The sequence below is a fragment of the Bufo gargarizans genome, chromosome 6 (assembly GCF_014858855.1).
Source record: "Bufo gargarizans isolate SCDJY-AF-19 chromosome 6, ASM1485885v1, whole genome shotgun sequence".
Lineage (NCBI taxonomy): Eukaryota > Metazoa > Chordata > Amphibia > Anura > Bufonidae > Bufo > Bufo gargarizans.
The window spans coordinates 173918394-173943153 of NC_058085.1; positions in this window are offsets into that span (position 1 = coordinate 173918394).

Genomic DNA, 24760 nt, shown 5'->3' on the forward strand with positions numbered 1-24760 from the left:
AAAGATTTGTTTGGAAAAAATGGCTGTATTTCAGATACCTGAATCAAACCCCTGTATTTAAAGGGTGTATCTTACACAGCCTGAACCAGTGTAGGCCTGAATTAAAGATTTCTTTGCCTAAAATGGTTGTATTTCAAATGCCTGAATCAAACCCCTGTATGTAGAGGGTGTATCTCACACGGCCTGAGCAACTTTAGGCCTGTATTCAATATTGGTGCACCAAATGGCGGTATTTCAAATTTCTGAATCTAATTCAAATGTATTAAGGGTGTATCTCACAATGACATATGCATCAAAGGCTGCCAAATAAACTTTTTTTGCCTAAACGGGTGTTTGTTTAATAACTCAATATTGCAGCGCTATATAAACTAGGAATTTCAAACGTGCTTAGGCTGCAAGGCCTGGAATATTGTGTATTTTGCCCAAAAATGGTGTTTTATTAATGAAAGAATATAAGCCCTGTGGGCCTGACCCACTGTAAGCATGAATTAAAGATTTCTTTGCCCAAAATTGCTGTATTTCAAATGCCCGATAGAGAGCCCCGGTACGTCACCTGAACTCAGAAAAATGCCTTTGCCCTGTGCAATTTAGCGCAGGGCAAAGGAGAGCATCGGAGCATGAACTGCTCCGATGCTCATGTCAGGGGGGCTGCCTGGGTGAAAATGGAGGGCTGTCCAGGTTCAGCTCTGAACCTGGAAAACCCCTTTAAGGGTGTATCTCACAATGACATCTGCATCAAAGGCTGCCAACTACATATTTTTATTTATTTTTTTGCCCAAACGAGTGTTTGTCTAACAACTGAATTTTACAGCAGTATATAACCCTGTAATTTCACACGTGCTGGCCTGAAAATAGTGTTTTTTGGCAAAAAAAGTGTGTTTTTAAAACCCCAGAAAATGATGGGTGTATTTCTAGCTTAAATTGCACACTGACTAATCCAGATGTTGTAGATTGCCCAAAAAGTGTCTATTTCTATGTAGATCGCTGAGTTAGATTCTCTCCTATTCTCTCCCTGAAATCACCAATCCAGCAGCATCCTCTCCCTACACTTGTAACAGCAGAGTGATGTGCAGCGCTACGTGACTCAAACTTATATAGAGCCTGGGTCGCATGCTGCTCTGGCCAATAACAGCCATGTCATTAGTCGGCATGGCTGTGATGGCTTCTAAGGTGATACAGTCAACCACTTGTTGATTGGCTGCTCTGCAGCCTTTCAAAAAGCTCTAAGAAAGCGTCGAACACCGAACCCAAACCCAAACTTTTACTGAATTGTTCGGGTTCAGGTCCGAGGTCCAAAAATCCTAAAGTTCGCTCAACCCTACTCTTTACCAAAAGTAAATACCATTTTATATTGGTCTTCATGACTTACCTTGATATTCCAATACCCCTGAGGGCAATCTAGTGCGGTAAAGATCCTAGCGCGTTGTACCAAGCATTGGTCGATATATGGCATGGGCCAGCCGGACATATAAACTCATTGATTGAGCTGCCTGAGATCAGCACATAAACGCCATTGACCATTTGGTTTAAGGATACCAAGAATAGGATTATTATAAGAATTGTGCACCAGTCTTATAATTAGTGATGGACGAACAATTGCCGGGACGGTTTGCAATCGCAATCTCGCGATCAAATGTTTGCGAACAGCAAGTTCGTGGCAGGTCCTATTCATTTTAATGGCAGGCAAACCTGAAAAACCTTCAGCTCATATTTGCAGCCAAGAAATAATTACTAGAAGTGCACAAATAGTCCCAAAACATGGACAGTGACATACCAGATGTATTATTCGAATTTGCAATGTCCATTCATAATTCTTTTAACTCAAAATATCGGCAATATAATTTTCCGGCTCCATTCCAGAGCCGCCGCCATCAGCAGCAGAGTGTCAGCAGTATCCATGGGGGTTAATAGAGGGAGGGGGCTCCCTCTCTCCACCATCGGGGCTGCTGCGCTGTGATGGCAGTGCCCGATGTCTGCCATGACAACCGGATTTTTTTCAAAAGCGTCCGCTGTTGCCACCTACAGGGCATCTGATTGTATTATAATTTGCAATGCAAGAGCATTGCAAAGTATAGTACAGCAATCAGCCCCACTGGATCTTCAAGATCCAATAGGGACTTGATTAAAAAAAAAAATGAAAATAATAAAAGTAAAAATAAATAAATAAATAAAAATGTTAAATTTAAAAAATAAATAGCCTTTTCCTATAAAAAATGAAAAACAAAACAATAATACCCATATTAGGTATTACCGTGTCCGTAATGACCGTCTTCATAAATATATTACATGATAGACCCCGTCCGATAAACACCATAAAAATAAAATGTGTAAAAAAAGTCATTTTTGTCACCTTACATCACAAAAAGTGCAACAGCAAGCGATCAAAAAGGCTTATGACCCCCGAAATAGTACCAATCAAACCGTCACCTCATCCCACAAAAAATGGTACCCTATTTAAGACAATCACCCAAAAAAATAAAAAAGCTATGTCTCTCAGACTATGGAGACACAAAAACATAATTTTTTTGGGGTTTCAGAAATGGTATTATTGTGTAAAACTTAAATAATTAAGAAAAAGTATACATATTAGGTATTGCCACGTACGTAACGATCTGCTCTATAAAACTGTCACATGACCGAACCCCTCAGATAAACATTGTAACAATAAATAAATAAATACTGTTCTAAAACAGCCAATTTTTGGGTCACCTTGCCCCATAAAGTGTAATAATGAATGATCAAAAAATACTATGTACCCAAAAATAGTACCAATAAAAACCTCAACTCTTTCTGCAAAAAACAAGCCCCTGCACAAGACAATCGGCATAAAAAAAAAAAAACATATGGTGTTCAGAAAATGGACACACAAAAACATAATTTCTTTTTCAAAATTGCTTTATTATGTAAAACTGAAACAAACAAACAAACAAAGCAGACATATTTGATATCATGCGTCCATAACAACCTGCTCTATAAAAATAGCACATGCTCTACCCTGTCAGATGAATCTTGTAAAAAAAAAAAAAAAAAAAAAAAACTGTGACAAAACAGCCATTTTTCAGTTACCTTGCCTCGCAAAAAAACTTAATATAGAGCAATTAAAAATGATATGTACCAAAATAGTACCAATAAAACTGGCACCTTATCCCCTAGTTGCTAAAATAGGGTCACTTTTTGGGAGTTTATACTGTATGGGTGCATCAGGGGGGCTTTAAATGGGACATGACATCTAAAACCAGTTTAGCAAAATCTGCCTTCCAAAAACCATATGGAGTTCCTTTCCTTCTGCACCCTGCCGTGTGCCCTTACATCAGTTTATGACCACATGTGGGGGTTTTCTGTAAATCGCAGAATCAGGGTAATAAATGTTGAGTTTTGTTTGGCTGTTAACCCTCAATGTGTTACAGATAAAAAATGTAATAAAATTGAAAATCTGCCAAAAATGTGAAATTTAGAACTTTAATGTCCATTTTCCTTTAATTCTTGTGGAACACCTAAAGGGTTAACAAAGTTTGTAAAATCAGTTTTGAGTAGCTTGAGGGGTGTAGTTTCTACAATGGGGTCATTTATGGGGGGTTTCCACTATGTAAGCCCCACAAAGTGACTTCAGACCTGAACTGGTCCTTAAAAAGTGGGTTTTGGAAATTTTATTAAAAAATTTAAGAATTGCTTCTAAACTTCTAAGCCTTCCAACGTCCTAAAAAATAAAATGATATTTCCAAAATGATGCCAACATAATGTAGACATATGGGAAATGTTAAGTAGTAAATTTTTTATTAGGTATGACTTTCTGTTTTAGAAGCAGATAAATTGAAATTTTGATAATTGAGAATGTTTCAAAATTTTTGATAAATTTGGGATTTTTTCATAAATAAAGGTGAAATATATTGACTCAAATTTATGACTATCATGAAGAAAACAATCTCAGAATGGCTTGGATAAATAAAAGTGTTCCAAAGCAGTTACCACATAAAGTGACTCATGTCAGATTTGTAAATTTTGACCTGGACACTGGGGCATCAATGACCCTTGGTCATGAAAGGGTTAATGGGCTTTCTCACCTGGGACCATATAACCTTATTTATAAAATCCCCAATGTGATTTTATCTTTTGAGGAAATTGATGACAATAATTAAGAGATCAGAGGGCATATCCATTATCAATGTGAGATGACTGATTACCTTATTTCCTACTTTGAAATCCAGCCACGCCTTACCCAAAACTTTTAGGGGCGGTACCTGAAACACTTACAAGATTATCATTAAAACTTTTTAACTCATACCTTTAGAAGATACATCCTATAATTGTTGAAAATACTTTCGAGATAATAAGGTTGCTTGGCTACCTGTATCTATTAAAGCCAATATTTGGGGAAATTATCAAACAATTCCACCTTAATAAAATATTGATGCTCTATTTTCTGTAAGGAACACAAATATTTTGAATGATCCGTGAAATTGTTTTCCTGTTCTGCAGGCATTCTTACCAGTGACCCTCCTTTATTTTCTGTACCAGCAGGATTGCATGTCATTCTCTGCACAGCTGGAGACTTTGCGGACTGTAAGATAGAATAGCAAACATGTTTCCCCTCCCCCTTGCCATGTGGCTTTGGAAGGGTTAAATTATCTTCAGTGATACTGACATCTGTGTTATTTTGCTCACTTTTGCTTACATTTAGATCATCAGCCTTTGCAAGATTTTACAAGCTTACCTGCTTTTCCCCATTTATAATTGGGGAGGGCTTTCTACAGGAGTAGCTGCCCCTAAAAAAGGATTTTTGGGATTAGCAGTGATAGCTTTGGATATTTCTTCCATCCGTTGCATCATTACTCCAAACTGGCTCTAGATTTGATCCATTCAATCATTTAAATTACCTCTACTTTTCCCATAACCTTTTGGAGGTTGATTTTGCAATTTAGATGATTGAGATTTACCAGAACCCTCTGATTTTGAACCATTTTGAACCCTTTCTGGCCCATGTTGGAATTTCCTGCAATTAACCTCTCTGGTGTCTTTGGAAAGGAGGGAATCGCCTATTTCTAAACTGATTTTTTTTTATCTGGACTTTCGGCTACATTGGGCACCTTATTATTATCTGGCCTAGGTGGAACTTTATTTGGCTGGGGTGGCCTGGAGTTCTTTACAACTCCAACGTAACTCCTTCTGGGGGCCTCAAACTGTCCCTGAATCCTTTTTATATGAGTCTCAGCTATTTCATCCAGTTTTTTCCTATCTGGAGACTCTTCACAATTTTTTTAAAGCAGCATACAGAGTTGAACTCTCTGTTAACAACCAATCCAGGTTTTTTTTGGGATGGTAATCCTTGGCCAATATCAATTTTATTTTATTGGGTGAAGTGTCATAATACAACTGGATGAATTCATGGCTTTCAAAATTAGGATTTTTCTCAGCCAGGCTATAGGCATTTTTGAGAACTGACAAAAAATCCCTAGGACTTTGATTAGGCAGACATTTCAGAGTAAACATGGCCTTCCGTGACCTATAGGGACCAAACTGTCTTTATCTCTGACACTACCTCTGACCAGGTATCATATCTCTGAGGGAATTAAAGAAGTACTGGTGCTTTGGCTCAAATACCCAGGAAATATATTCCATTTTCTGTCTATCACATTCTAAATGTAGGGCGTTCATCGCCTCTTCATAGGTTTTGATATGATTAATTAGTAAACCTCCCCACAGTCTCTTTTCAAAATGTTATCACTTTGGTCGTATCAACCATAGGTTCATAGATCTTCCTATCACTCTCATGGGACCACCATTTAGAGAACTTAGGAGAAGAGATGGGTTCTAATTTATGAAGAGAACGTTCCTTTGTAAAGATTGGTTCTTCTTCAGAGGAGCTACCATCATTACTTTCTGCCTCTGATTCCTCCCTGGAAGGTTTACCCTTTACTCTACTGACATATTGTTTCTGTCTGGATTGCAGATATTTTAGATTCTGGTGATCTATCTCGTTTGGCATTCTGTTATTTTCATTAAATAACCTCTCACATTCTTTTTCTAAATCAACGTTACATTTTTTACATTCTGATAATTCACTAGAGACTTTACCTAATTTCCATTCAAGAGTTTTGATCATCTATTTATGTTGATTATCTTTGTCATCATATTCTGATAATTTAGCATACAATTGTGCTAATTTTTCGATTTTATCAGCCTGTTGACCATTCTTATGTTTTGCCTTCTCTAATTTTTTGGCCAATTCACAGATCAAATACATAAATTCAGGCCAACATTTAAGTATTAATAGATTCTCATCTTTCTTATGTTTAGCTTTAGCAATGTGACAAAGATAATCAGCAAACCTGGATTCCTTAGAACAAAGATCATTTGCATATTCTGCAACTTTCCTCTCCAGACCAATTGCCCATTCCTTAATATTCTCCTTTATATCCAATCTATCTTGAACAAACAACATTACATGATATTTTACCACTTCTTGAGTATTTTCAATATGCATAAAGTTGCAAGAAAATGTATGTGAACCCTTTGGAATGATATGAATTTCTGCATAAATTGGTCATAAAATGTGATCTGATCTTCATCTAAGTCACAACAATAGACAATCACAGTCTGCTTAAACTAATAACACAAAAATAATTAAATGTTACCATGTTTTATTGAACACACCATGTAAACATTCACTGTGCAGGTGGAAAAAGTATGTGAACCCTTGGATTTAATAACTGGTTGAGCCTCCTTTGGCAGCAATAACTTCAACCAAACGTTTCCTGTAGTTGCAGATCAGACGTGCACAACGGTCAGGAGTAATTCTTGACCATTCCTCTTTACAGAACTGTTTCAGTTCAGCAATATTCTTGGGATGTCTGGTGTGAATCACTTTCTTGAGGTCATGCCACAGCATCTCAATCGGGTTGAAGTCAGGACTCTGACTGGGCCACTCTAGAAGGCATAATTTTTTCTGTTTAAGCCATTCTGTTTTGATTTGCTTCTATGCTTTGGGTCGTTGTCCTGTTGCAACACCCATCTTCTGTTGAGCATCAGCTGGTGGACAGGTGGCCTTAAGTTCTCCTTATAAATTGTCTTGATAAACTTGGGAATTCATTTTTCCTTCGATGATAGAAATCCATCCAGGCCCTGAAACAGCAAAGTAGCCTCAAACCATGATGCCCGCACCACCATACTTCACAGTTGGGATGAGGTTTTGATGTTGGTGTACTGTGCCTCTTTTTCTCCACACTAGTGTTGTGTGTTTCTTCCAAACAACTCAACTTTGGTTTCATCTGTCTACAGAATATTTTGCCAGTATTGCTGTGGAACATCCAGGTGCACTTGTGCAAACTGTAAACGTGCAGCAATGTTTTTTTTGACAGCAGTGGCTTCCTCTGTGGTATCCTCCCATGAAATCCATTCTTGTTTAGTGTTTTACGTATCGTAGATTCGCTAACAGGGGTGTTAGCATATGCCAGAGACTTTTGTAAGTCTTCAGCTGACACGCTAGGATTCTTCTTTACCTCATTGAGCAGTCTGCGCTGTGCTCTTGCAGTCATCTTTACAGGACTGCCACTCCTAGGGAGAGTAGCAGCAGTGCTGAACTTCCTCCATTTGTAGACAATTTGTCTTACTGTGGACTGATGAACAGCACGGCTTTTGGAGATGCTTTTATAACCCATTCCAGTTTTATGCAAGTCAACTATTCTTACTTGTAGGTCTTCTGAGAGCTCTTTTGTGCAAGGCATAATTCACATCAGGCAATGCTTCTTGTGAAAAGCAAACCCAGAACTGGTGTGTGTGTTTTTATAGGGCAGCTGTAACCAACACCTCCAATCTCATTTCAATGATTGGACTCCAGTTGGCTGACACCTCACTCCAATTAGCTCTTGGAGATGTAATTAGTCTAGGGGTTCACATACTTTTTCCACCTGCACTGTGAATGTTTACATGATGTGTTCAATAAAAAACATGGTAACATTTAATTATTTGTGTGTCATTAGTTTAAGCAGACTGTGATTGTATATTGTTGTGACTTAGATGAAGATCAGATCACATTTTATGACCAATTTGTGCAGAAATCCATATCATTCCAAAGGATTCACATACTTTTCCTTGCAACTGTATCAGTCTTAGCTTCTACGCTATCCTGAATGGCTTGGCTAGCCTCACTTATCTATCTATCTATCTATCTATCTATCTATCTCATATATATATATATATATATATATATATATATAAATGAGTTTCTGTCTGTCTGCCTAGACGTCTGTATATCTCGGTATATCTCTAGGACAAACCTTTCCTGAGATATTTCCAAAAAATTACCTGCATTAGCCAATAAAAGCCAGCAAGCCTTTCACTTAAATCCGAACTGCTATTTACACGGTCAAATTTCCCTTATTAGCCAATAGAAGCTCGAAGGTGCTACTCCAAGTTGCCATAACAACTGATCACAGGTTTTAGCAGTTCTCAGGTCCTTAAATATTCAATTATATGACGTATGACGGCACAACTACACTGCTACAGGCATGGAGGGCAGAGGCCACTATTAAACGGACAGGCACTGTGGAGTTCACTGTTAAAGGGCCAGGCACTGCGGAGGTCACTGTTAAAGGGGCGGGCTCTGTGAAGGTCACTGTTAAAGGGGTGGCCACTGTGAAGGTCACTGTTAAAGGGGTGGTCAATGTTAAACGGGTGGGCACTGTGGAGGTCACTGTTTACAGGGCGGTTACAATTAAAGGAGCGGGCATTGATGAGGTCACTGTTAAAGGGGCAGGCACTATTAAAAGGATGGGCATTGTGGAGTTCACTGTTAAAGGGGCGGGCACTGTGGAGGTCACTGTTTACAGGGCAGTTACAGTTAAAGGGGCATTGAGGAGGTCACTATTAAAGGGGCAGGCACTGTGGAGGTCACTGTTAAAGGAGCGGTCACTCTTAAAGGCGCGGGCACTGTGGAGGTCACTGTTAAAGTGGCGGGCATTGCAAGGGTCTCTGTTCAAGGGGCAGGCACTGAGGAAGTCACTTTTAAAGTAGCGGCCACTGTGAAGGTTACTGTTAAAGGTGCAACCACTATAAATGTCACTGTTAAAGGGGTGGAAAATGTTAAACGGGCGAGCACTGTGGAGGTCACCGTTAAAGGGGCGGGCACTGTGGAAGTCACTGTTAAAGGGGTGAGCACTGTGAAGGTCACTGTTAAAGGAGCAGCCACTATGAAGGTCACTGTTAAAGGGGTGGTCAATTTTAAAGGGACAGGCACTGTGGAGGTCACTGTTAAAGGTGCAGCCACTGTGGAGGTCACTGTTAAAGGGTTGGGCACTGTGGAAATCACTGTTAAAGGGGTGGGCAATGTGGATGTCATTGTTAAAGGGGCGGGAACTGTAGAGGTCACTGATATGGGGGAAACTGCTGATATCTTTTTATGACACATGGAATATCAACCATACATGCATAGAACTGAACTCAGTTCCTTAGAGATGATACCGTGATATTAGAAAAATTTCCAACAGTATGTATACATTTCCCTGGATTGGAAAAATGTCAGAATACTACTGCAGTTACAGTTCTATCCACAAATTATGGTTAATTGAATATACATGTATACAAAACTATTATATTCATTCTCCTATGAAAAAGAGGAAAGTTTATAGTATACCAATGTATCAGCTAGTAGAAATCAGTTTTATTTCCCCCACACTAACATTTGAACTGTCTGCAGATTCCCTGATATTTCAGGTATTTTTACTGAGATGCTTTAAAATGCTATCCTCTGGAGTGTAACACTTGTATTATTTTTGAAAAAATAAAAAATAATTAACTGTCTGGAGATGCCCTATAAAATAGTTTAGCTTACTCTTTCTGGTGTTTTGTGTTAGATTTAGAATGCAACCCTGTGGATTGTAAAACATGTGTTATACACTTTTATTGCTATTTTCAGAAAAATACTAAAACTAAAAAAAACTTGAACTGCCTGGAGATGCCCTGTCTCAGATTTTGGACTACAATTTGAAGTGTTTTCACAGAGATTTGAAACCCTACCCTCTGGATTGCAAAATACACATTGTACAGTTGTATTGATCAACGCCCTACCACCCCATCTTCCCATCACACTGACTCCAAAGCTTGAAATCATGTTTGGAGCAACAAAAAAAAAACAAAAAAAAAAACCCTCTATTTTTGTTCATATGGAAAAAATAATTTCTGTCTGGTAGGTGATTTTGAGGCTCTGCAGCAGCCACATCTGTGTCATAAGTCAATTACTGCAGCTAGAAGGCACTGCATAACACACTCAGCCTTAGCTCCTCAGTTCTAACACCCTGGCCTACTGATTTCCCTGCATTTCCCTATTCTACGCAATTCTTCTTTCTAGCCTTTCCTTTCAATGTTCCTCACACTAGAGTAGAAGCTACACCCACCCACCATTATTCACAGCCCAACACAGAATAATGTTCTAGTCCTTCTTCAAGGGCACCTTCCTGCCTGCTGCAGCACTGATTGGCTCAAAGGCTGACACAGACTGCATGAGCCAATTAGGGCAAGCCCTCCACCCACTTCCTCTAAGGGTCACGAGAGCACCTTTCTTTCTCCCTAATGCCTTTTTCATGCAAACCTAGTGATCAGTGTTGGACTGGGGTGCCCAGGGACCACCAGTCAAATTTATTTTGGGGGCACACTGTACTGGTTCATTAAAATATTACTTGCTCACACAGGACCAAGATGCTACCAGATTATTGAATATGGGGGTCCCTACAGCAATATTGAGAAGGTAGGTCCTGGGGAAAAGAGGATACTAGCTTTCCTCTATATCTAGAAGTCATCTCAGCACTGATCTTGTCTATTAAAGAAACTATCCAGTTTATTATTATAATCTATCAAGTTTTTTATATGAACATAGGCTGGTTGAGATGCTATACACTGAATATATGTATGTAATGCAGTAAGTATACTGTGTTATGTGCCACTTTTGAAGGGAGTAGGAACTAGGGGCCAACCTTGCTCAGTGGCCCACCAGGGGATTCACCTGTACCCCTGTGGGCCAGTCTGAGCCTGCTAGTGATATGCCACCAATGTGTGAGATGGGCCAACTCCTTTAAAGATATATATTTTTTTCAAATTTTTTGTGTTTGTTTTGAGTTTACGTATATGCTTTGCAGCATTCAGATGGGCAAAGGACACATTAGACTGGAATGAAATGTTGTCTTCTATGGGAGAGTTTTCCAGACATACTTTGTGACCTGTGCAGAGGTCACTTTCTCTGAGGGAAATGGGGAGAAGTAAGAGTAGATAAGTTCTGACCATCATATATCGTGTTATCTATAGAGAAATGTTATCTATCTCTGTAACCCTGCATGTGATGTTAGTGAGTTGACTGCTGATGCTAAAAATGGATTTCAATGCCATGCGTGTTGGCTGACTGGTTAGCACTGGTGCATTACAGCACTGGAGTTTGAATCCGACTAAGTACTACATCTTCATGAAGTTTGTATGTTCTTCCCGAGGCTCATGTGGGTTTTCAGAGAATACTCCAGTTTCCTCCCAAACTCCAAAGGTGTACTGATAGTGAATGCAGATTGTTAGCTCCGCTTAGAACAGTGAGTGATGATAATGTCTGTAAAGCGCTGCAAAATACATCATGATATAGGATTATACATAATAAAAGGTTTAATGGACAGATTTTAGATTTTTCTTCTTTTACATATAGATAGTAACATTAAAAACAGAAAATGAAAATATTTACGTATAAAATTATTTAAATGATAGGTAAAAGATCATGACTCAAGGAAGGAAGAAAGGGCCTGCAGTAATTTCAGTCTCCTCCTAGGCCCAGTCAGTAACCTGGCCTCAATCCATTCAGGCATGCACTTCATCAGCTGAAGGCAAAACAGAATTTTCAACACTTCAAGAACCAACAGGAGAGCACCTGTGGTGAAGACCCAGCAATTCAGCAGCAGGGCATAATCTGTCATGTAGTAATGGCAATGCTTTGGCAGCCAGCACAAGTAAGTATTACAAACTCAGTAAATATCCTCAAGTTCTCCATTTTTTTGCTTATGCTCATTACTTCTTATAGAGGTTTTCCACATGTTTTTACTGATGACCAATCCTCTGGATAGGTCATGAGTACCTGATCGGTGGGGATCTGCTGACACCATCAATCAGCTGTTTGAAAAGGCACAGGAACTCGCAGTAGCGTTGCGGCCTTCTTTCTGCTTACCAAGCACAGTGCCATACATTGTATAGTGATTGTGCTTAGTATTGCAGCCCTAACCCATTCACTTCAATGGCTGTGCCTAGTCATGTGACCGATTAACGTGACATCACATGGCATAGGAAAAAGGTGGAGAAGGCTTGGTGCTACAGCAAGCTCTGCTGCCTCCTCTTCAAACAGCTGATCGGCTGGGATCTTGGTTGTCGGACCCCAACCGATCAGATACTGGTAACCTATCCAGAGTATAGGTCAACATTAGAAAAAAAAACTTGGAAATCCTCTTTAAAGGGAGTCTGTCCCCTACTTTGAGCATTTTAGACCTCTCACATCACGTTATAGCACAGTTGCCCAAGATAGTACCTGTATTGTGTCTTTCCCACGTCCAGAAGCTTCAAAAATCACTTTATAAAGATAGGGAAGAAAGGGATGCAAATGAGCTCTTAACAAGCTTTGCCTCTAATGCCACCAGATGTAAGGCAGCTATCCTATAAGTCAATGTTCAGATCTTTAAATAAGCCTTGAGACATGACTTGGATATTAAATAAGCCAGCACCTCATCTGCAGACAGTTGTTTTGGGGTGATTGCCCCTCATCAGTGCAGAGCAGAAAGTACCGGATTAACTGGGTGAGAGGCTTGTCAGGGTTTGGGGGGTACTATCTCTCCTTGGGGAGAGAGCACCTATGCAGATTAGGTCCCTCAAATGACCAGGGGCGGCGTTATGGCCGCAAGTTCCCAGGAACCTCTCTGATGTGCCCAGATAATTGCTCCCCTTGGATTCGCCTGGCCCTCCCTCCTTTCCTACTTCATCCTCCTCCTCCTCTGACTAAGATCTTGTGTGAGCATCAGCCACCGCTGGGTCCGTGCATACACACAGCTCTGCCCACTATGTGCTAAGGCACAGATCTTAGCAGTGCACATGCTATAGTGGTTGACTGCCAATTACTGTATCTTTTGCATTATAAGATGCAGTGCAACTTATAGACCGAATGTTAGTGAGTGCTTTCATCATGGAGGTCACTAGTATGCAGGAGGCATGTGAAGTGAAGCTCTGCTAGCGCTGTACTCACCCTCCCTGGTCTTCTAGGTCCACACTGCACTGTCCTGACTGCATACAGCATCAGGAAGTAGTGCATGCACTATGACCAGATGTTGTACGCAGTCAGGTCACAGTGCAGCGCAGGTTCGGAGAAGACAATAGAGCAGGGACTGCAGAAGAAAACACCAGACCTGCAGAGCAAAGTTAATTTATTTATTTATTTTGGTTCTGATCTGAGGTCTGATATGGGGGTCTGATCTGAGGACCTGATATGGGGGTCTATACCCCACGACACTCAAGGTTATGTACCCGAAATCATTAATTTGCTTGGTAAGCTGAACATCTATGGTAATAAACAGGTATAGAATATAAATTAATGTGGAATGACCAATATGTAGGCCTCATGCACACAAATGTGTGTATATTTCTTTTTACGAAGAATTGATCTACAAAATGACACCTTCTGCATGCTTCCTATGTTTGTATTTTTTTTACTTCTATTAATAGAAAGTGTTACTCTGGTCTGCAGAAAAAGCCAAGAATAAGACCTTCTGTATAATTTGTGGAATGTCAACACGTATCTGGAAACAATACAGATATGTGGATAAAATAGTAATTTTTTGTGAGTTTTCAGTACAGTGACACTGAAATAAATGAGAAGAAAACTTTTACAAGTATCAGAATAAATATCATTGCCTACTTTCTGAGTTAACAGAATATATCATGCACTTGGCAAGACAGAGCTTTAGGGAATATAAAATATCAGTTTAGAAAATATAATTATAAAGTATACAGCTAATTCATGCCAAAAAATAAATAAACTAAAATTCTTTGAGTAAATGATATGGAAGAAATCCAAAATGTATCCCATTTATACTAATAGAAATATTAGGTGCCAGCGTGAATATTTTGTTTACCAATTAACATAATATTTGGTCTGCATCAATTTAATTTGCATGTAATAACAAACCACTAGAATATCATGCAACAACAAGCCTACACATCTAGTCGAACATACTGCTCTCCAAATTACTGTAGGATCATCACTGTCAGTAAGGAGTGACACAGCTGCTAAACTAAACTGTAGAAATGGTCTTATTGTAAACTATAATTGAAATATGCTTCCTCAAGAAGGGTAAGTTAAATACATTTTAAAGTGTCCTTAATTGTATTGTCCAAATGTATATATGTAATAATTTCCATAATATTATTTTTAAGTTAAAGGGTTTCTGTCACCAGAATTAACCCTCTTAAACTGTCTGACATTAGCGATGGGCAAATTTCAGCAGAATCCAACCCTGCTATTTTTATGTTTATTGATGTTCCCCTTACTGCACAATTCTTACTTTAAAATTGACCACCCCTTTAACAGTGACCTTCATAGTGGCTGCTCCTTTAACAGTGACCTTCACAGTGCTCACCCCCTTACTGCACAATTCTTACTTTTGTAATATGCAAATTAGCCTCTAGGAGCAGGCGGGGATGGGGGCGTTGCTCCTGCTCCTAGAGGCTCTTTTCTCCCACCTCATTCTTCCATGCCCTGCAGTCATTGATGGACAGGCCAGCGTTTGTCTTCTCCTGCCACCCCTGTGTGCTGGTTAAACAGCACAGCGCAGCGCAGTCACGAGACTTAGCCAGCACACAGGGCCGCCAAGAGAAGACAAACACTGGCCTGTCAATCAAGGAACGCAGGGCATGAAATGAGGTGGGAGAACAGAGCCTCTAGGAGCAGGAAAAACTCCCCTTCTGCTCCTAGAGGCTAATTTGCATATTACAAAAGTAAGAATTGTGCAGTAAGGGGGGCATCAATAAATAGCCCATCGCTAATATCAGACAGTTTAAGAGGGTTAATTCTGGTGACAGAAACCCTTTAAGGAAAAAGATGTACCATAAGCTTTCCTGACAGACATATTTGTTTTATAAAATCTGGCTGTAAATCACTGCTGGGCTCACTGTTTGATTTCATGGGTATAGTTTTTTTTAGACCATAAGATCACCATCACATATCATACATGCATTAAAGGCTATATAAACCCCTGGGATCATTTTTTTAATTATTGAATTCTACTTTTTGATGGGATAAAATCCATTTTTAATTGCTAAATTATTACATTTTTTCATCAGCTTTCCTTGTCACTCTGGCCTAATTGCTAATCCTTTTCTGTATTTTCCTTACAGCTTATACACTCTCATTTAAGCTAAATTCTTATTTTACTGTTTGTTTCTGTCTCTTTAAAAACTTATGTTCAGGGGGTGGAGCCTGTGCCAGAGAAAGATGGCTGCGTGAAGCGATGATCTGCTGCTAGCAAAACCCTCATAGCCTGTTCTCTCTAGCCTGTCGGACTCAACATGGTCAAGATCGGTGGCTCCAAGTCTGCTGACCCTCCTGGTACCACTAGAGCTTCAGTCCATAACTGGGAAGTGGAGAAGTTTATTAAAAAGGCGGCCTCTGTATATGTGGACCGCAAAGCTAAGATGGTGCCGGGAACGCCACGAGCCTTGGGAAACAAATTACATGCTGCCGAGAAAGGGAGGAGTCCCTTGGGCCTGATAGTCTCCCAATCTCACAAACTTTTCTGAGGGAGGCTCTAGCAGAAGCCCTAGAGGAAGCACAGTCGTACTACACCAAAGCAAATTGTCCTCCGGCATAACCATGTGCCAGACCCATCTAAACTCTCTTTATAAAGCGCTGGACGATCAAGAAAACCGGGGCAAGTGTAATAATTTGCAATGTTCTCAGCGTTACTATCTCACTTCTATGCCTCCTTGAAAAAACGCTCATGGCGATGATGGAAGAGGATGTGGCACAGGGGGAGGATGAGGAAGAGGGATCATTTCATAGGGTTTCTGGCAAGTCATTCCCAAGTGGCTCCGAGGGTAGATTCCTGCACCCACAAACCCAAGGTACACAATTGTCCAACCAGGGCACAGTTCTGGAGGATGACGAGGTTGAGGATGAGGAGGAGGAGATGGAGAAGGAGAAGGAGAAGGAGGAACCATTTTCACAACAAGGTGGCACCCAGACCAGCTCATGGCCTTCACTGGTGCGTGGCTGGGGGGATAGAGAGAACACAGACGATACACCTCCAACAGAGGACAACTTTTTTGTGCCTCTGGGTAGCCTGGCACACATGAGCGATTACATGCTGGAGTGTCTCTGCAACAACCACCAAGTTGCCCACATTCTAACTTGTTCTGATTACTGGGTGGCCTTGCTGCTGGATCCCTGTTACATGGACAACGTACCGTCCTTAATTCCCTCACTGGCGCGTGATCGTAAGATGTGCAAGTACAATCTCACGCTGTTAGACGCGCTGCTGGTCGCATTCCCACCTGACAGTGGAAGCACAAGGCGAAGGCAAAGGACGAGGAAGAGGTCGCCAATGCAGCTGGGGCAAAGCCAGCACCTCAGAAGGCGGGGTTAGCATGGCCGAAATGTGGAAAAGCAACAACAACCAGCACCCCCAGCTGATATGGAACGTCTTAGCAGGAGGCAGCATTTCACCAACATGGTGGAGCAGTATTTGTGCACATGCCTACACGTACTGAATGACGGGTCTGCCCCCTTCAACTTCTGGGTCTCCAATTTGGGCACATGGCCTGAGCTTGCTCTTTACCCCTTGGAGATGCTGGCCTGCCCTGCAGCCAGTGTATTGTCTGAATGTGTGTTTAGCATGACTGGAGGGGGTTATCACAGGTTATACTTCCCAATGTTTTGGGGTGTACTCTAATTAAAAAAAAAATACAAATACATTTAAAACCAAAAAGAAGTGTAGGCTACCTCCTCCTCCTCCACCGCCACCTCCACCTACACGGCCACATCCACCGCCTCCTCAACCTCCTACGCCATATGGACCTGGTCCTCCTATAGCAAGATTATTATTTTTTTTTTTACGTATTTTATGTTATTTTAAGTCATTTCCCTATCCACTTTTGTTTGCAGAGCACTTGCCAAGCTCTTAACCGCATTTTGACGCCATTTGCAGCCCTCTAGCCTTTTCTATTTTTGCAGCCATTTTAGTCCTAAAAAGTTCCGGTCCCCATTGACTTCAATGGGGTTAGGGTTCGGGGTCAAGTTTGGGTTCCGAACTCAAACTTTTTTCTGAAGTTCGGCCGAACCCATCAAACCCGAACATTCAGGTGTCCGCCAGGTATCCACTCAACTCTACTCTTGAACCCTTGACACTACATATCCGCCTCTCTACAGAAATAGATAGCTTGAAGATAGGAACCTTTTCACACATCATCTCTTTGTATGCAGACAACATGATTCTCACAGTCACAAACCCCAGCCACTCACTGAAGCATGCATTCTCACTCATTTCCCTTTTTGGCTCACTCTCCTACTACAAGATTAACAACTCCAAATGACAAGCCCTCCCCATCAACATCCCATTGTCTGAACTTATATACCTATATACCTATCGATTATTCAATACATTGGAATTAAACTCAGCTATCCCTGTTCGCTTGCATACAAGAGTAACTATGAGCCCCTCATCAATACTATGTCAAAAGACTTCTCGAGATTCTGCATGACAGATGTCTCTTGGATTGGCAGAGTAGCGACATTTCAAGTGATGAATCTTCACAAGTTGATCTATGTTTTCTGAGCATTACCTATTTCAGTACCCAAATAATTTTTTAAAACAACCCAGAAACTCCTTAATTCTTACATATGGAGCACAGGTCATCCCAGAATAACCCAATCCCTAATGTTTAGAAAAAAAAGGGCAGGCGGTATTGGCCTCCCATCACCTAACCCCACTCTCTTAACTGTAGCACATGCTGGATCACTTTGGTCACAGTTCTATCATCTGCAGGGTATCCTGAACCTTAATTTACTCACCCAGGTATCTGTTTATGTCCTAGAGAAAATCATAGGTAACATCAACCTTTCTGCATGTGTCATGGAACCATGAACCAGACGTACAACAAGAGATAAGTGGAAAATAAGAAGGTTTTATTGAAGAGCAAGCCGTAAGCAAAGTCCGAACGGATGGCTAAACCGAAGCAGGGTCTTGCGGAGACAGAGGTCAGGAACCAGAAGGGTAGTCAGACGAAGCCAGGAACAGGAACCAACGGGGTAGTCAGACGAAGCCGGAATCAGGAACCAACGGGGTAGTCAGACGAAGCCGGAATCAGGAACCAACGGGGTAGTCAGACGAGGCCAGGATCAGGAACCAGAAGCAGCAGCAGTCTTGGAAGCATGTGAACACAGGAGGACCAAGCAAGGAACTGAAGCCACAGACCTCCTATATATATGAGCTGGGCATCCAGCTCCTCCCAGTGGGAAGGAGGAGCCGCAGGGTGGGAGGCTACAAGAAAACCCAGAAACCAAGATGGCCGCCAGCACATGTCAAACGAAGGGAACAGCAAGGAGGTAAGACCATGACAGTACCTCCCCCTCAAGGGCCCCTCCTCCGCGGAGTAAGGAACGGTTTCTGAGGGAAGCGTGCGTGGAAGGCTCGGAGCAAAGCAGGAGCATGGACATCTGCGGAGGGAACCCAGGAACGCTCCTCTGGACCATAACCACGCCAATGGACCAAAAACTGCACCCGGCCGCGGACCAGGCGTGAGTCCAGGATATTGCTCACCTCATACTCCTCACGATTGCCCACTTGGACCGGACGAGGCCGAGGAATCGAGGAAGTGAAACGATTACACACCAGTGGCTTCAACAGGGAGACATGAAACACGTTGGAGATCCGCATGCCAGGAGGAAGCGCAAGGGCATAGGCTACCGGGTTTACCCTGCGAAGCACTCGGAAGGGACCAACAAAGCGAGGCGCCAGCTTGGGAGTGGGCACTCGAAGGTTGAGGTTGCGGGTGGACAACCATACGCGGTCTCCGACCTGGTAGGAAGGAGCGGGCGCTCGTCTGCGATCAGCCTGGAGTTTCTGGCGCTGCGCAGAGACCTCAAGGGACCTCTGGATCTGTACCCAAGAAGCACGTAGGACGGAAAGGTGATCCTCCACAGCCGGAATATCCTGGGGAGAGAATACCTCCGGTAACACGGCAGGTTGGAACCCATAATTGGCCATGAAGGGAGACGTCCCAGAGGAAGAGTTCACCGCCGTGTTCCTGGCAAACTCAGCCCAAGGCAGGAGGTCAACCCAATTGTCTTGGTGATCGGAGACATAGCAACGAAGGAATTGCTCCAAGGCCTGATTGGATCGTTCTGCGGCCCCATTGGACTGAGGGTGGTAGGCCGAGGAGAAAGAGAGATGAATCCCCAACTGGGAGCAAAAGGCGCGCCAGAACCTGGACACAAACTGACTCCCCCGATCCGACACAATCTCCTTGGGCAAACCGTGCAACCGGAAGACCTCCCTGGCAAAAATCGAGGCCAACTCTTGTGCAGAGGGTAACTTCTTGAGAGGAACACAGTGGCACATTTTGGAAAACCGATCCACAATCATGAGAATGACCGTATGGCCTCGGGATGCAGGGAGGTCCACAATGAAATCCATCCCCAGGTGTGACCATGGACGCTCCCCGGTGGCTATGGGTTGCAAAAGGCCCAACGGAAGGTGCCGAGGGGACTTACTCTGGGCACAAACGGAGCATGCCGCTACATATGCGGCGATGTCGGAACGTAGAGAAGGCCACCAGAACAGACGTGAAACCGCCCAGGACAGCTGATTCTTTCCAGGGTGCCCCGCGGCCTTGGAGTTATGGTAGGTTCACAACAACCGAGTGCGCAACTCCTCAGGCACAAAACATCTGCCGTTGGGTCTCCCAGAGGGAGCACCAGATTGAGCCGCCAAAATCTGCTCACCCAGAGGAGAAGTCAGGCTGGTGCGAATAGCGGCCAGGATCTGATTCGGGGGTATGACCGTAGTCGGAATCGACTCCTCCCCGGACAGCTCGGAGTACTGCCGTGATAAGGCATCCGCTCTGATGTTCTTGGAGCCGGGTAGGTAGGAGACCACGTAATTAAAACGTGACAAGAACAGAGCCCATCTGGCCTGACGTGGTGTCAATCTCTTGGCCTCAGAGAGGTAGGTCAGATTCTTGTGGTCCGTCAGGATGAGAACCGGAACCACCGAGCCCTCGAGCAAGTGCCTCCATTCTTTAAGGGCCTGCACGATGGCCAATAACTCCCTGTCACCAATCTGATAGTTGCACACCGCGGAAGACAGTTTCCGGGAGTAAAACCCACAAGGAAGCAGAGGACCCTCTGGTGTTCTACGCTGAGACAGGAGGGCGCCTACTCCCGTCTCAGACGCGTCCACCTCGAGGACAAAAGGCAACCCAGGGTTGGGATGCGACAGAATCGGAGCCGACACAAAGGCGGACTTTAGAGCCTCAAAAGCTCGGATGGCCTCGAGCGGCCAGACCTGAGGATTACTGCCCTTCCTGGTCAGATCCGTGAGAGGCTTGGCTAGCATGGAAAAGTCCCTGATGAACTTCCGATAATAATTGGCGAAGCCCAAAAAGCGCTGCAGGGCACGAAGCCCACTGGGCTGGGGCCACTGTAAGACAGCCGAAACCTTCTCAGGATCCATGGAGAACCCCTCAGCGGAAATGATGTAACCTAAGAAGGTTACCTGGGATCGGTGAAATTCGCATTTCTCAAGCTTACCGAACAGCTTGTTCTCTCGTAAGCGTTGCAACACTCGTCTGACATCCAGAATGTGGGCCTCCATGGATGCAGAATATACCAAGATGTCATCCAAATAGACCACCACACACTGCTGCAACAGGTCACGGAAAACATCGTTGATGAATTCCTGGAAGACTGCGGGCGCATTGCACAACCCAAAGGGCATAACCAAGGATTCATAATGACCGGTCCTGGTGTTAAACGCGGTCTTCCACTCATCGCCCGCCTTGATCCTTACCAGGTTATATGCCGCCCTCAGGTCGAGTTTGGTAAAGACCGTGGCCCCTTTGAGGCGATCGAACAGCTCGGAAATCAAGGGTATCGGGTAAGCGTTCTTGATCGTGATGCGATTGAGACCCCTGTAATCGATGCAAGGCCTCAACTCGCCGCCCTTCTTTTTCACAAAGAAAAATCCAGCCCCTGCCGGGGACGAGGATTTGCGAATGTGTCCGCGTGAAAGCGCCTCCCTCACGTACTCCTCCATGGCCTCATTCTCCGCTACCGACAGTGGATAGACTTTGCCACGAGGAGGAACGGCACCGTATCGTAACTCTATGGCACAATCGTATGGGCGGTGCGGAGGTAGGGCAACCGCGCGCACCTTATCGAATACATCCCGGTACTCTTCGTATTCAGGAGGCAACAGAGAGTCCGAGGAAGTACACAGCAACTTGACAGGCCCATGGATGCAACTAGCCCCACACTGCGGTGACCACGAGAGGATCTCGACCGATCTCCAATCGAAAGTCGGATTATGCTTCTGGAGCCAGGGGTACCCCAAGACCACCGAGTAGTGTGGAGACGAAATAACCTGGAGACAGACCGACTCTCTGTGAACGGCACCAATGGCTATCCCCACTGGAAGGGTCTCATGAGTCACGTGTGGCGGCAGAAGGGGTCTGCCGTCTATCGCCTCAAGAGCCAGTGGGGAACCTCGAGGCTGCAGAGGAATGGAATTGGCGGCAACGAACACTCTATCAATGAACAAACCACCAGCACCAGAGTCCACCAACGCCTGGGTCGTCACGGAGCCCCCGACCCAGGAGAGGACAACCGTGATCAGTGGTTTGTCAACACGGGAAACCGGGGACGAGGAGACTCCACCCAAGATCTGCCCCCGACAGGACCTCAGGTGCGAGCGTTCTCCCGGACGGTTCGGACATGCCAACCGAAAATGCCCACCGAGACCACAGTACATGCATCGGCCCTCGCGTCTCCGGAGTACCCTCTCCCCCTCAGACAGGCGAGCAAACCCCCGCTGCATGGGTTCACCCCCAGACAAGTCATCCCCAGGAGGCGTGGGAGGAGAGGGAGGCACGGGTGGGACAGCAAACGTAGGCGCCAATCTGTTAGGAGACCTCCGCAGGCTCTCCTTAAAGGAAGGTCTCTCCCTGAGTCTGGTGTCAATCAAAATCAGGAAAGAAATAAGAGACTCGAGCTCCACTGGTAGGTCCTTAGCTGCAACCTCATCCTTCAAGGCATCCGAGAGACCATGAGAGAAAGCAGCGACCAGAGCCTCATTATTCCAGCCCACCTCTGCTGCCAGGGTACGAAACTCAATGGCGTATTCAGCTACGGATCGTGAACCCTGTCTGATGGACATAAGGAGCTTCGCAGCAGAGGCAGCACGAGCCGGCACATCGAATACCTTCCGAAGAGAAGCAACAAAACCGGAAAACTCGGCAACCACCGGATTGTTGTTCTCCCATAAAGGGCTGGCCCAGGCCAAGGCCTTGTCTGAGAGCAGCGAGATCAAGAAGCCCACCCTTGATCTCTCAGTAGGAAAGGCATGTGGCAGCAACTCGAAGTAAATGCCCACCTGGTTAAGGAAACCTCGGCACTGAGTTGGCTCTCCCCCAAAGCGCTGTGGAAGGGGGGCAGAACCGGTCATACCCCGAAACACCACAGGCGCAGCAACAGGTGTCAGGGTAGACTCTGGCGCAACAACCGGAGCGGCAGTAGGAGCGGGCCCAGGAGCGACAACCGACCCATCGGCAACGGAAGCTAAATGAGCCGTGCGTTCAAGCAGGGTTTGCAACGCCACAGCGAACCGACCCAACAGGTGATCCTGCTGATCAAGTCTGGCAACCAGCGTAGGTAGCGAGGGTGGCCCTGTACCGTCAGAATTCAGGGCTTGGTCCTAATGTCATGGAACCATGAACCAGACGTACAACAAGAGATAAGTGGAAAATAAGAAGGTTTTATTGAAGAGCAAGCCGTAAGCAAAGTCCGAACGGATGGCTAAACCGAAGCAGGGTCTTGCGGAGACAGAGGTCAGGAACCAGAAGGGTAGTCAGACGAAGCCAGGAACAGGAACCAACGGGGTAGTCAGACGAAGCCGGAATCAGGAACCAACGGGGTAGTCAGACGAAGCCGGAATCAGGAACCAACGGGGTAGTCAGACGAGGCCAGGATCAGGAACCAGAAGCAGCAGCAGTCTTGGAAGCATGTGAACACAGGAGGACCAAGCAAGGAACTGAAGCCACAGACCTCCTATATATATGAGCTGGGCATCCAGCTCCTCCCAGTGGGAAGGAGGAGCCGCAGGGTGGGAGGCTACAAGAAAACCCAGAAACCAAGATGGCCGCCAGCACATGTCAAACGAAGGGAACAGCAAGGAGGTAAGACCATGACAGCATGGCACACTGCAGGAATTTCCTTGGCTGCTCATTTATTTGAAGACACAAAAATGGTCTCCTTTGAATTTCTCCAAAGGACTAGAAACCTGCCTCAATCGGAATTCCTTGCATACCTAAGGTTTCAGCAACTTCCTTGGCTCTCTCCTCCAATCTCCGCTCAAGACTCAGTCTGACATCATCAGATTGTTCCAAACTCCTCTGTTTTTAAATACCACACCACCCGATACATGTACAATTTAATAGGAGACAAATCTGAGTTTAGCAAATCCTTTACAATGTATAATTGGGAAAAAGAATTGAGAACAACGTTCTCGCGGGAGGAGTGGGTCGGGGTGGCAAGCTTTATAGCATTTACCTTTTAAATGCACCACCCAATAAGAAGCTGGGATAAAGTCCCTCCTGAGATAGTACTTTACCCCACCCAGACTGAGCACCATATTCCCGGGTATATCTGCATGTTGTTGGAGGTAATGTGGGTAAACCGGTTTAGTATTACATGTCCTATGGTCATATCCAAAGCTTGCCAACTTTTGGCAGCAAACATTTTCATTAATCACGCAAGTTACTATTATACAAATTACCCCCTCTCCTTCATCAGCCCTCTTATTTATTGGGATGGACCGCATCCCCCATGAATCCAGACATATCACTGACCATATCATGTTAAGTGCCAAGCTAATAATTACTCTAGACACTCCAGTTCTAATGGAGGTCATCCAAGCCTTAAACATCACCTGCAGATATGAGAAAATACTTCTGGAAACTATGATGAACCCAGCTATTAGAGATAGCACATGGGCTCCCTGGCTGTTAAACACATACTACACCCCATGATGCATAAAACCTGCAATATTCAAGCTACTGCCCTTCCTGGGTGTTTTTTTTTTTTTTTTTTTTGTAGTGTTCAATTGTGTGACCTCAGTGGTTTGAGGGGCGTCAGACGCTTGTGGTCCTTTCAGTTCAAGATTGAACTATTTCACTATTTGATACATTTTTGTTACGCCTTAATGTCTTTTAATTATATTGCTGGTTTCAAAGCATTTCATGTTTGTATTTGAAAAACCAATAAAAAAAATATTACTTCTAAAAGAACAGAACTGAGACTCCCCCCGACATGTTTCGCCACATATGTGGCATCTTTACGGGTAAGGAGCATCTAACACGAGCGCTCTAAGTTTCAGATCTTTATTACACAGGAGAGCCCTCCTCTTTTACTGTAATCCATTAGGAGAGCTTTTTGTCTGTATTGAACGCTATGCAAAGGCTATCAGAGACTGAATGCTTTGTCCCTGCT